This window comes from Pseudorca crassidens, chromosome 2 (assembly GCF_039906515.1).
Source record: "Pseudorca crassidens isolate mPseCra1 chromosome 2, mPseCra1.hap1, whole genome shotgun sequence".
Taxonomy (NCBI): Eukaryota; Metazoa; Chordata; class Mammalia; order Artiodactyla; family Delphinidae; genus Pseudorca; species Pseudorca crassidens.
The window spans coordinates 165,876,615-165,890,753 of record NC_090297.1 but is presented as its reverse complement, the minus strand read 5'-3'; the positions used below and the strand labels follow the sequence as shown (position 1 = coordinate 165,890,753).

General features: G+C 42.6%; 1 pseudogene; it reads right to left on the bottom strand.

Moving 5' to 3' along the window:
* Positions 1 to 1,214: 1,214 nt before the first annotated feature.
* The window catches only part of LOC137209670 (Y-box-binding protein 1-like), a 137,576-nt pseudogene continuing 124,651 nt past the window's right edge, over positions 1,215 to 14,139 (bottom strand).

Here is a 14,139-nt window from a genome sequence, read left to right as displayed (position 1 = left end):
TCTTGTAGTAACATTTAAAAAGTAAAAGAAATGGGTAAAATTCATTTTAATGTATTTTATTTAACCCAATATATTCCAGACCACCATCATTTCAACCTATAATGGTGTAAAATCATTAATGAGCTATTTTATGCTCTTTTTTTGTTCTAAGTCTTGGAAATCCAACGTTTATTTCATTCTTCTGGCACATCTTCCTTCTGACTAACCACAGTTCAAGTGCTCAGTGACCACCTGTGGCAAGTGATAGCTATACTGAACAGGACACCTCTAAAGAACCCCAGCTGAATGAATAGAGACAACTATTACAGGCTGGGGGGGATTTTTCATAGTTAACTGAACTCAGATTGTGCATCAAGGGTCTGTAAGCGCTCCCTCCACATTGAAGACACTGACATTGGAAATTTGCAATTTTTTCATTATGAGTAGGATGAATGCAAGAAAGAAAAGCAGGGACTCAAATCGGTGAAAACATATTCAAAGCAGAGTCCTTGGTGCCCTGTCAAAAACTTGACAAATGAATGTAGGTTTTAAGTAAAATGGTTTATGGTATACATATAGCTTTTTTTTTTAAGTGATTGCCCATCTTATCCTACTTCAACAAAAAATTATTTAAGAGCTTTATGAACAGTTGCTTGCAGTGTGTGCAGTTTGTTGATTTTTTTAAAATCAAGTTGTAAACTTTTATTACAAATTCAAAATGAGGTTCTTAAAAATCTCGATATGAAAAAATTTAAAACCCTTTAAAGGTGTATGGCGAAAAACCAGGCTATAAATAAATTTTTTAAAATAAATAAAATAATAATAACCCCATGCTGCATAAATAATGCAGATGGTTCTAGCTATCTGCTCTAATGGGCAAAAAGTAAGCACTTAAGGTCTTCAGCTCCAATCTTCTGTTCATTTCTTATTGCTGGAATTTCATATTCATTTCTTCTTGTTAGGTGGCTAAACAGGAAGGTGGTAGAAATGGTAAGCTGGCATTTTCTCAGCCTCGCCCTGCCAAGCCTCACACGAAGGAATTCTCAGCTGCTTTTGTCTCTTTGCCATGTTGTGCTTTAGGCTTCCCGGGCATCCGCATCTGTAATTGCAGATGTGGCGGTACTCCCCCAGAGGTGGCCACTGACGTTGGGTTTCCTCTCCTTCACTGTCCTTACCTTGTTTCTTGCGGTCCTCTTTGGCTGCCCTGAGGAGGGCTCCTGCGGAACCATTGTTTATCACCCGATCTCTCTTAGGGGTCCACCTTGCTCTCCGGCACCCAGGTGGTCAGCACCTTCCCTCTTCTCCCTGCCCAGGAGGACTGGAACGTTGTGGGCGCCCATGGGTTCTCCGTGTGGGGCAAGATGAGGCGTGTGGTCCCCAGTGCTGGCCCAGCCTTTGGGAGCCTCTCCCATCCCTCATTTTTCTCCCCGATCTGCTCTTGCAATTCTGGTCCTTCTGCATGTAATCGGGAACCACGTGGGTGGTTCTTTGATGGTTCCTGGTCTGCTGCTTATTTACTGCCCAGACTGGAACACCACCATGGTGGAAACATTTGCTGCTGCCACACCCTCTTCCCCTTCAACATCAAATAACACGGTCTCTCCATCTCCTACACTGTGAAGGTCCTTCCTGAGCTTATTCTCTTTAGGGAAGTCTGGTGTACAAATATATCTTCTTTAATGCCATTCCTGTTGATGAAACCATAACCATTTCTTATATTGAACCGTTTTACTGTTTCCAAAACCTTCGTTGCTATGACTTCCTTGTCCCTACTGGCAGGTGCCACCAGTGTGAGGCTGCCTGGGCTGCCCCCGGACAGCTGCAACTCCTTCCATGTTGTGATGGTAACCAGGCCATTGGTAGCAGTGGGGCTGCTCAAAGCTCTCTGGGGTCCGCTCCTACCTTTTTCTGATTAAACAAAAAATACTTGTAGCAATCGCATTGGATAGAAGGTCTTCCATTGTACTTGGAGTGCCTTCAAACTAATTGAATTCGACACATATTTACTGAACCTCTCCTATTTGTGAAACTCTTGTTGTTACTGGCCCCAGGGATTACAAGGGTTGGTAGGGAGCATGGACAAATAATAAAAATAATTGCACAGAGCAAGTAACAGAAAAAGTCAAAATAGATTATGTTTGGTAAGAAAATCAGAAAAATATTTCATGAAAAAGTGGCATTGAGATAAACCTTGAAGGATGTGTTGGTTTTCATCACAAAGATAGAAGGAGGAAGGATGTTCATGACAGAGATTACAGCATTTTTCTGATTGGCAATTTTCCTGTCAATATTGTCAGGACCAACTCACTTAACTATCAGTACCCGCAAATTCCACTAAGGGTTAGCTGTTATCTTTTTCTCTCCCCCTGCCCTGAAACTGCACTATGGGATGTAGAAAAGCGTGTGCTTTGGTGAGCTAAAAGTTATTTTCATTTATCAACTTCTACTTTCAAGGGCAGAAATGACAAATGGGATGCTGAGCCATTCTTACTTGTCCAGATAAAATATGCTCTAGAAATTGATTGGATGCACACCCACCATTCTCCTCATTGCCGACCACCAATACATCAACTGTCACCAAGTGATAACAGCCCACAACTGTAGTGGCCAGATATTGATTTCTTCTGTAGTCAACAGTAGTTGAAGTTGGGCTTATGTGCACGCACGCACGCGCACACACACACACACACACACACACACACACACACACACATACACACATACCAGAATATACTTTAAAGTTTACGGCCAGGGACTTCCCTGGTGGTGCAGGTTAAGAATCTGCCTGCCAATATAGGGAACATGGGTTCGATCCCTGGTCCAGGAAGATCCCACATGCCGTGGAGCTACTAAGCCCATGCGCCACAATTACTGAGCCTGCGCTCTAGAGCCCATGAGCCACAATTACTGAAGCCCGTGTGCCTAGAGCCCGCGCACTGCAACAAAGAGTAGCCCCCGCTCGCTGCAACTAGAGAAAGCCTGCACGCAGCAATGAAGACCCAACGCAGCCAAAAATTAATTAATTATTTTTTAAAAAGCTTATGGCCAAATGAATTAAATATGTTTCTTTCAGAAAAAGTGTTTTCATTTTCTAGGACAAGAGTTTTTTCATCCTCTAATTAGAAGTAACTCAAATAAAACTTTATCAAATTGCTTACAAGGAGGCATAACCAGCCCAACCCCACAATTATACAAAAATCTAGGGTGGTACTACTTATGTGACTTTTCTCAATTCTCTACAATATGACTTACCATGAGCAGGTTAAGTTACAGAAGGAGAATAGGTAAAACATTCACAGCATGGTAAAGATACTAAGAAACAAGCATTATATCCTCTGTGAATCCAATTGTATATACCTTTCAATGTGTCCACTGTTCTGAGTTATGTTGTCCAACTTTCCTCCAATAGGGTGGATAATGGAGCATGAACTGTATTTGGCAAAATCTATGACCTAGGAGTAGGCCAGGCCCTAAGCAAAATTATGGAGTAGGAAAAAATATGTCTTTAACATCCTTGGATATTAACAAAGATATTGAACAATTTCCTTCTCTGGCTACCCAATCCTCCCTTTTGAATAATTTCCTTACCTGGCTACCCAATCCTCCCTTTCTGTGACCTCTTTCAGATCTTCTCTCTTGAATGATATCCTACAATCAAGATCTCCCTTGTCTTATTCTAGGTTATCAGCATTTTATATCCTGTATTCTGTTCATTAAAGATACAGTCTCTGTTGATGAATGTTAAGCCAAAGAGAGTTTTCTTGATGATAATTTACGGCCTGTGGCTAGCCAAAGAGATTGTTCATAGTCTTCAAATCATATCCTCTAATAGCACATTCAAGGTATTGTGCAGCTGAGGAAAAATATATCAAAGTGCCTGGTGAACCACGAATAGCATCATAAATGAAAGGAGTTTCCCTCTATCAGAAAGTAGAGCATTCCATGAAACCCTCTGTAAGCTGAAATGACATAAAATAAAGAAGCAATTACCTTAGGACACATCTTGCAAGATAAAGCACAGATGCTCCCAGACACAGGTCAAAGCTCTGGCAGCTTGATGTTGAGATACTGAGCGTAGTTTCCGGGAAGGAGCTTGGCAGTGCCACTCTCACTGCTGGGGTGTGCACTGCCTCTATAACCACTCACTGCAAAACAAACACTGAATGCTATTTTCATTTTCTGCCTTTTTCATAAAAGCAAAAATTCTTCAGGTTTTTTTTGGTTACCGAAAACAGGCACTAATATAGGTCTTTGTAAAAACGAAGTAGCGCAAAGCAAACTTTCAAAACGTGGGGAATTCTTGTATCGTTATTATTTCTCTGCCTGTATAAAGAGTCAGTACAGTGCGGGAGCAGGCTTGTCCTGGCCTGCAGGAGCAGATTGTGTATATCTCTTGCCCCAGCTCCACAATCAGCGACGTCATGTTGGTAGTTTGAAATCAGCCATGATTTACATGGTAGGACTATTTACACCACAGTAATTGGCAAATACTACTTACCAGGGCTTCCTCCAGCAATCCCCAGAGAACCCATTTACTAGTGCATCTCTGAATAAGATCAAACTTTTTGATCTTATGGCCCACTGAGTTATCCTATCTTCCTGATGAGCCCTCCTGATTAGGCCCCTCCTCCCTTGCCCATACAACAGCAAAGAATTTGGCTGCAGAGATACAAATCTCAATTAACTATATCAACTAGCACCACCATGTCTTTCCTCCTCACTGGTATATGCCAACACCTACATTGTCTGAAGTATAGCATACAAAATGTCTTTGTTGATTAAATAAACAGACATACCACATCTATACATGCGCCCGCTTTGTGCAAACACTCCTGCACACACACACACACACATGAATCTGAGTTAACATAAGGGATATATTTATTTAAAAAATACTTCAGTAATAAAGGACAGTTTTATTTTTTATGTTAGAATAGTTATTTGATTTATTACCAAAGACCTAAAATTCCTGGAAAAGCAAGTATTAACAACTGACAGGCTAAGAAGTTATTTCAATATGTAGAAAAGCATGTTATGATGCTTTTAAGTTTTAATATGCTCTTAAAAGAAAGACTAACTTTTGAAAGTCAAGTTGTCCGAAACAAATTTTTTAGGTCCTCAAGTTGTGCCAATAAGCTTCATGGACCAAATTGCCTAATCTTATCTCATCCTGCTTCCAACTCGAGAATCCCTTCCTCTCTTCTTCTTTCCTCATATTCCATTTACTCTTCAGGAGGGCTTCGGTGAAAACACTGGTGACCTTCCTTCCAAATGTCAATCTCCAAGCCACTTCTTAGTCTTTGTCATCCCTCTTTGGCATATGGACTGTTGTCCTCTCCCATTAGTCTCATTCCGGCCACATTCAATCTCACCCAGACTGGCAGTGTGTATCAGCATCCCTCCTCTGGCATTCCTCCAGGCCACTGCCGGCTCCACAGCTCCTGGCTCTCACTTTCCCTTGCTCTTTTGACTCTTGACCCTGGGTGTGCTCCACATTTTGGCTGCCATTCCCCCACCTTGCACTCTGCATTGTCAGATGCTGGCACATAGAAGGCTCCTGTTAGATCTGCATTGCATAACTGAACATGTTTCTTAGCCACACACACACCCAGGTGCACACATACACACACAACTCAACACACCCCTAATCTCACACAGCCTTTAGCGCTCACCACGTGTGGATGCCTGCCCCCTGCTTTCCAGCGCCACCTAGGGCTCTCTTTACTGCAATGCCCCTCTTTGCCTCTAGGGGGAAAACTGTACCTCAGCCCCAGGCTGATGCAGAAAGAGCCCTTCATAATATCCTCCCCTCTCCTGAGTCCTGTGAGCCTCCACCCATCTGCTTTTGCAGTCTTTGTTATAGGGTTCCCATCTCTGCCTTTCTTTGCCCTTCTCTAGTCTCACTTCCAGAGTTACTCTTAAAATCCTCTCTCTACATACTTATAATTCCCAAATCCAGATTTGGAGAACTCAATTAAATCTCTATTTGTAGATTCCACAGACACCAAAACCTTCGTAAGTCCCACACCAAACGTTTTATCTTCTCCCCCAGACACATTTTACTTCCTGTTAATGGCACCAACAGATCCTAATTATTCCTGTGAGAACTCCTGAGGCACCTGTGATTCCTCCCTCTCCCCAGTCTCCATTTAGTCACTAAATCCTGTCTGGGCTCTCTGCATCACCACCAGCAGCTGCCATAGTTCAGGCCTCAGATATTTCTCATGCAAACCTTCACAATAAAATGCTTCTTCTTCAATCCACCTGCCATACTTTGTTATACTTATCTTTCTAAAACCCCAGTTTGATGACGTCACACTTTGGTATTTCCCCTTGCCAAGTGCAAAACAGCAATATTTGCATAAGATAATTAGCAGACTGCCTCCATCAGAATATTAAAAGCCAGGCTTATAATATAGATTTTTGAACCCCACTTCAAGCCAACTGAATCAAATCAGTGGGTCCCAGAAATCTTCATATTCCGCCAACTTCCTGGGTAAACCTTCAACCCAGTAAAATTTGAGAGTCTCTGGCCTACAGGCTCCTCTGTAGGACATATAAGGCCTTTCACCATCTGGCCCTTTTTACCAGTCCCTTCACCCCATGCCTTGTGCGGACTGTTCCTTCATCCTGGAATGTCCTCTGCCTTTTTGCTGCCAAATCTCACTAGGGCATAGCCCTAAATTCAATTCCTCTGTGGTATTTTCCATGATGCCACTGGTTATAACCAATCCCTAGTTCCTCAGAACTTTCTATGATACCTTTATTACACGGTATCTCTCTGCACTATAGTCACTGTTCTAGTATTGATTTCCTTGTTACACCAAGCACTTCTAAAGAACAAGAACCAGGTTTTATGGATCTCTTTACCCCCAGTTTCTGACACATAGTAAGTGTTCAATAAAATGATATTCAAATGAATGACTGAATAAATAAATCATCTACCACCACAATACCAAGAGCATATCCTGGAGATAGCAACATTTAGAACACACCTCAATATAAACATAATGGTGCTGACAGCTCCCTGATGAATCTGAAAGTGTCATGCATTCATTCCATCAGACCAAGAGGACCCAAATTTCATTCCTGAAATCCAGAGGCCATCACAAGGAGATCCAGATCATTCTTCATAATCAACAGCATAGACACAGATTCAGCTAACTTGTGTTAACAGAGTCAATTGTAGAAAAGCCAAAAGCTAAGACCTAATTCTAAGACCAATGTGTAACTAAAGATATGTTTGTTTGTTTGTCTTCAAAAAATAAAAAAAACAACCAAGGCTCTGGATGGGACTTGCCACCTGTCTTCTGTCCAACAGTTGATGGCATTGGTTGAACAGCCCCTGAGTTCATTAATTTGTCCTGTGGCCCAGGGATAGGAGTGAGGGAATAAGGAGGAGGAGGTCACAGGGTTCATCCTTTCCAAGAGTTTACAGTCTAGGGTGAACCACCTAACTGTTGCATGGCAAAAATCCAAGAATAAAAACAAAGCAGCATGGTGGAAACTGCAAATCAACCTCATATGAAAATGAAGTCCACAGCTGCTGAGGGAACACAGGGAAAAGGAAGATATCAGATTTGTTTATAATCACAGAAGTTGGCACTGGAAGGGGCTGTGTAGACCGTCTAACACTACGCTTTCAATTTACAAATGAAAACCAAATACAGAGGTGACTTTTCCAAAGTCATTCCAATAATTTATTTAACCAAGAAAGCTCTCAGGTAAAAGTGAGGTAAGCCTGGAAAAAAGAGAAAGTGAGCATTGCACAGGGATATTCTGGAGGAGGAAATAACATAGGTAGGTGGAGGAAAAGAAAGCAGCTTTTGAAGAAGGATAAGAGACGAATGAGCGGGTCATGGGAAACAAAAGCCAAAAGTGTTGGGACGAAGCAGAGAGCAGTGATGGGAGGCGAAGGTGAGATGTTAGGTGGGAAATGGGGGACCAGCTTTTATGGATGGAAAGTCTGGATCAGAGGATGGAGCAGGATATGATATGCATACAATAGAGGTATGGTGCTAAGAATGAATTCCTGTGCTATCAGAATCCAACGCACTCAATTGTAAATTGTTGGAGCTGGAAGTACCTTGGAGAATAAGCAGTAAACTCATCTGACAGAGGAATAAGCCCAGGCTAAGAAGGAAGCAATGTAAATGTGTGACCTTTGCAGACACACTGATTCTGGTTTCAAAACTCAGCTCTGCCATTCATCGGTCACTTGTCTTTGAGACACTTTGAAGCTTTCTGAGCCTCCTTTTCCTTTTCTATCAGATGGGAAAATATTCAGCTCAGAGTTGTTCTAGGGATTAGGTTCTCCTGCACTGTTAGCACGTGACCCAGTGCTGAGTCCATGAAAGGGGCTCATTGAACACTTCTTCCCAACCTCTTTGCATGAAGAGAGGAAGTGGCGTGCCCAAGGTCACACAGCTGATGGAAAGCAGAACTGGAACAGGAACCCTATGTTCAGACTTGAAGCCCTGAGCTCCAGTCCTAAGAAGTCTGCCCCTCTTAGGGACTCCCAGCCAGGCTTCCACCCAAAGTACTAGCACCCTTTTGAAGAGGGTCATTCTGGAATTGTCGCAAGAGACCAGAGAAATTCACAAGCAGGACTTCATCTACTTCTTTTTCCTGAAGTTTGTCTCTAGTGGGCTTCCAGCCTTGAGGAGGGAACAAACCCACATCAAATAAACCAAAAATAATAAATACAGCAGATCAAAGACAAGTCCTCCATGAGAGCATGCATGTCAGCTGGGGACAGAGGATGAAACCTTTTTTTGTTTTCTGAATGGAAAAGCTATTTTGGCTTCATGATTTCCTAGGGATTGTAATAGTTATGGTCTGGGTTACCAGTATAACTCACATCTGAATATGCTTAGTATTGGGCTGGCCAAAAAGTTCGTTTGGGTTTTTCCAGAACCTCTTAGAGAAAAACCCGAACGATCTTTTTGACCAGCCCAATATTTTTCACAACTTGTGGATCAGGAACAAAACTGATGAAAGCCAATTTGCCCTGGCCAGGCAGAGGTGCAAAGTAGACACAGAGGTTCTGCAGCAATAGGATAGTACTGATAATATGTGTCAATATTATAGAAAAAGCTGGCTTTCATCAGATACCCTTTGGGGAATGAGCTAGAGGAACATGGGTATATAAGTCCCAGGCAGCATGTAAACACTGAGATTTAAAATAAAAATTGTAATTTAATAAGTACAACTTATGCTTTTATCAATGATCTGGGACAGTGTCATATTTTTTTCTTGTTTATTTTTCATAATGTACTACAATTCTGTTCAAATTGATTAAGCATCTCCCATGTTCCAGGGAAAGTGCTTGCACTAGCATATCACAGGTAAATAAGACAGGGTCTCTATTTTCTAAAATTGTTTCAATCCTGGGTCAAATCATGTCACTCCTCTGCTCTAACCTCTGCAGTGTCTCCGAATCACCCATACAAAAGCCAAAGTCCCTGCAGCTTCATCCTCTGTGAGCACCCCAGCTTTTGCCCATCAACTTCATCACCTACTTCCCTCTCTTGCTCATGTCACTCCAATATCCCTGTTTTCTTGCTGATGCTGAATACTTCAGGCATACTCCTCCTGTCTTTGTGAATGAATGGGCTTCCATGAGGAACAATTGCAATTTCAGTTGTGGAGAAGGAAAACTCAGAATTTGATCTAACAACTTGCCAATCAGAAGCTTCCTCTTGAGTGTTCATGAGGTGAATGGCCAGGATACTGTCTGATGAGCTGGCTCTGCCATCTGAGGTGAACAACCTGTTAAGGTGTCTCAATCCCCTGGAGGGAAAACCTGACCATGCCCATGGCAGGGCAAGATGCCATTGAAGGGCACTGTCCCTTCTATGCTCCCACTATGCACTTTCATCCCACATGATTCCAGCAAGTTCCAGCATGTCTCTGATGTGCAGAAGCTGGTCCATGATGTGAGGGAATTCAGCCCAGCCACCAAGAAATGCTTTGGCCTATTAAAAACCTGGAATCATTAAGACTCTATTATACCTCTATTATACCTCTATTATACCTAATCACTCTATTATACCTCTAACTGATCCTAATCTCAGGACTCTTTTGACTGCCTTTAGGTTAAAAATATGGAAACTAACTTCAAGTCAAACGACAACACATACAGGACTCCTGGACAATTGTATGATCTGGATCATAGGACAGTGGACACAGGGATACTCATCCAGTATCTATCCCATGTGCCCCTGAGTCATTCTTCATCCAGTTGGCCTGGTCCCATGCCCTTGAACCCTCTTGAAAATAAGGGAGAAGGAGCTCTAGGACTCTGGACAGACAGTCCCAGTCTTCCAATAGTAGAGGACAGTTTCAGGAGCCATGTAGGAGATGAGAGCCCAGGCTAGCTTACCTAGAAACCCACATGACATACATCAACCTCCAAAGGGTTGTACCTTGTCCCGCAGAAAACACAAGAAAGTCCCAGTGTGTGATGCCAAGGTAAGGGAGGAGGATTCCACAGGGAGATTGTGTCTGTCCTGGAGCAATATTTTTAAGGGGTCACCCCTGCCTGAGCAACACACCCAAAGCTCTGCATAGAAGTAGCATCTCCCACAAGCCAGTAGGAACTGATGTCTTACCCAGCCCACCTCATGCCCCTTGCTTTCTCTTCTATCCTCGTGTACTGTGCATGCAATATTCAGTTCCTAAGATTCTAGGCCTATTTGTTGCTCATACTGTCCAGATCTTGGGGGAAGATCCATGTTCAAGAATCATGGAATTCCTTGCACACCTGATGAACACCTAACTTGCCATCAGCATACAGGTACAGCCTTTCCTGATGCCTCTCCTGCCCCAGCCAGGTGTGTGCGTGTGATGGGGGTTGGGGGAAGGGTGGTCAGGGGGTGAATCTCAGAGGTTTGAGGCAATTATGTCCCTCAATTCATAACACATTATCATCCTCAATTTGGGTAAATTCTTAATTTACTCAACTATTCCTTTGTATTTCCATTCTCCATTCCCATCCCACATAGCATTATAACTACGTGCTTAATGTTTACCTTTTTATTTGTAAGTGTCTTTATAAAGACACATTGTTATTTTGTACATGTATTTGTAATTTATATAAATAGTATTGTGTTTTATATTTTATTTTATTTTTTCCACCCAGCATTACGCTTTCAAGATGTGTGCCTGCAGCTATGTGTTCTCCTATGAAGTCAAATCCAATTAAATCTTGGAGACAGAGTTTTGGGTGAAGTAGAAAGGAATAGCTTTATTGCTTTGCCAGGCAAAAGTGCCACAGTGGGCTAATGCCCTCAAAACTGTGTGTCCCAACTTGGAGGGGGTAGTGAGAAGTTTTATAGTAATGGTTCAAAGAGGGTGTGATCAGCTTGTGGACATTCTTCTGATGGGTTGGTGGTGAGGTAAGAGTCAGCATCATCAACCTTCAGGTTCCAACTGGTCTGGGATCTACATGCTTGTGGGCAGCATACCATTGTTAATTGTTAAACTCTCCCACTTGGCAGGGGGTTCAGTATCTGCCAAACAGCTTAAAGATATTGTGTGTATCCCTTGATGGGGAACCAGGACCCTGCCCCAAGGCTGCACTATTGTTTCTCTTGACTGTTTTTTCCTCCCTTGTCTTGCATCCCCTCCCTTCCCTAACTAACAACTGCTTGAACCTCCCAGTTGGAACTCAGGGAAGGTCACAGAGGCTGAACGATGCCTATTTCCTCTAATCAAAGGAATGGAGGACACATGAAGGCTTTTGTGCCCAGGAGCCCCACAGGGTCCTGTTGGTATCACTAACTGTGGCAGGGCAGGTATCAAGGAACACCAGAGCCAGGCAGAAGTTAAAGTGATGAAGTCAAATTCTATTCAGGAACTATTGTGATAGGGGAAGAGAGACCTCAGCATAGAAATGGACTCCATTCCAAATTTAACAAGGGCCCCGGGGATTTATAGCTAAGGAGCAGGGTGAAGGGCTGGGGATGGAAATTCACTAGGAGGAGACATCAGAGACAAGGGGATTCTGGTTAAACTGACTCTATAGGATTCTTGCCGAATGCAGGCAGGATGATAAGATATTGAGGGTGGCGGATTCTTGCTAAACTAACCCAGCAGGATTCTTACTAAAACTGACAAGGCTACGTGGGCCAAAGAGAGAGCCCACGGTTGGGGCATTGGAGGTTTAGAGGAGCCTGACTAAGGTTAGGCCAAGGAGAGCCTTTGTCATAAGCTTCACTATGTATCCACTGCCTATGCCCTCTGGCTCTCCTGCCCTGCACCACGCGCCCCTCCCCATACACACAGTGTTGTGGAAAACATCATGGCACATATTTCTTTATGGATCTGGGTGAGGTTATTTTTAGGGACATATTCCTAGGAATGAAATTAGTTTCTATAAAACAGATGATAGATAGATAGATGATAGATAAATAGATAGAAAGTAGATAGAGATAGATGGATGGATAGATAGATAGATAGATAGATAGATGATAGATAGAGATATAGGTAGATATAGATTGCAAAGATAAATACAGATATATTTAATCCAATACTTATTTTGACTAAGAATGTGCTGTGCCATACAGAATCTACCCCTCCTCCCTCCATCCCCCTCAGAAATTTCTAGCATAGCACTTGCTAAAGCACCCGGAATGGAAGAAGCCCCTTCCTAACCACCATGCACATGCATATCTCATCCTCAAATCATAACCAGATTTCAGAGTTAAAATAACCATTTCTCTACAAAGTCTTCTTTGATCTCCACAGATGAAAACACTCTCTGCTGACTGAACCCCTAGTGTCTTATATCTGTCGTCTGATAACCTAGTATCTTTCTAAGGACACCAATCTTAGTCATACACAGTTTAATCCCTCTCCACAGCCCTAAACGCTTGAATTCAGGATTACAGTGTAAGTCATCTTGGTGACTTGGTGGTTAGAAACATGGGCTTTGAAGTCCAACAGAACTGAGGTTGATTCTCTATCTGTCATTTACAAGCTGTGTGGCTTTTAGGCAAGTTAATTAGACTCTCAGCCTTAACTTCCCCATGTGGATCCTGCCTATCTTAAAGGTTTATGGAAAAACTAAATGAAAAGTTGCATGAAAACACTGGGTCCAATGCTTACCATACAACCCAAGCTCATTAAGCAGAAGCTGCTATTGAAACTGTCATCACCACCATTATTACTAAGCATCTGCACAGAACATGGCACAGTCCCTTAAACAGTAGACACAGTAATAGTACGTGAATGAACAAGCCTCAGAAATGCTAACTGCCTTGCCCTGCTGGAAAGCATCAAGGCTCATATTTCAGCCCATGTCTTCTCTGTGGTCTGTCTTCTCTAAAACTATGCTTGCTGGAACTTTTAGAAAAATAGCTATTTATAAGGCTTGAATGGTGAGACAAAAGGAACTGGGAGAATTCCTCTATCACTTCAGTTGTGAAATTTTGCCACTTGCAACAACATGGATGGACTTGGAGGGCATTATTCTAAGTGAAATAAGTCAGACAGACAAAGACATACTGGATGATATCATTTATATGTGGAATCTAAAGAATACAACAAACTAGTGAATATAACAAAAAAGAAACAGACTCACAGATACAGAAAAAAAAAAACTAGCAGTTACCAGTAGGGAGAGGGAAATGGGAGGAGGGGCAATATAGGAGTAGGGGGCTAAGAGATACAAACTGATATATAAAATAAGCTACCAGGATATATTGTACAACACAGGGAATATAGCCAACAGTTTGTAATAACTATAAATGGCGTATAATCTTTAAAAACTGTGAACCACTATATTGTACACCTGTAACATATAATACTGTACATCAAATATACTTCATTAAATAAATAAGTAAATAAATTTCACCAAGCTTTGAACTTTAAAAAAGGTGAGAGAGCGGGCTTCCCTGGTGGCGCAGTGGTTGAAAGTCCGCCTACCGATGCAGGGGACGCGGGTTCGTGCCCCAGTCTGGGAAGATCCCACATGCCGCGGAGCGCCTGGGCCCGTGAGCCATGGCCGCTGAGCCTGCGCGTCCGGAGCCTGTGCTCCGCAACGGGAGAGGCCACAACAGTGAGAGGCCCGCGTACCGCAAAAAAAAAGGTGAGAGAGAGAGAGAAGTAGGAATTGCACGTATGGTGAAGGGCTGTGTCAATCTTCCATCTCCTGAT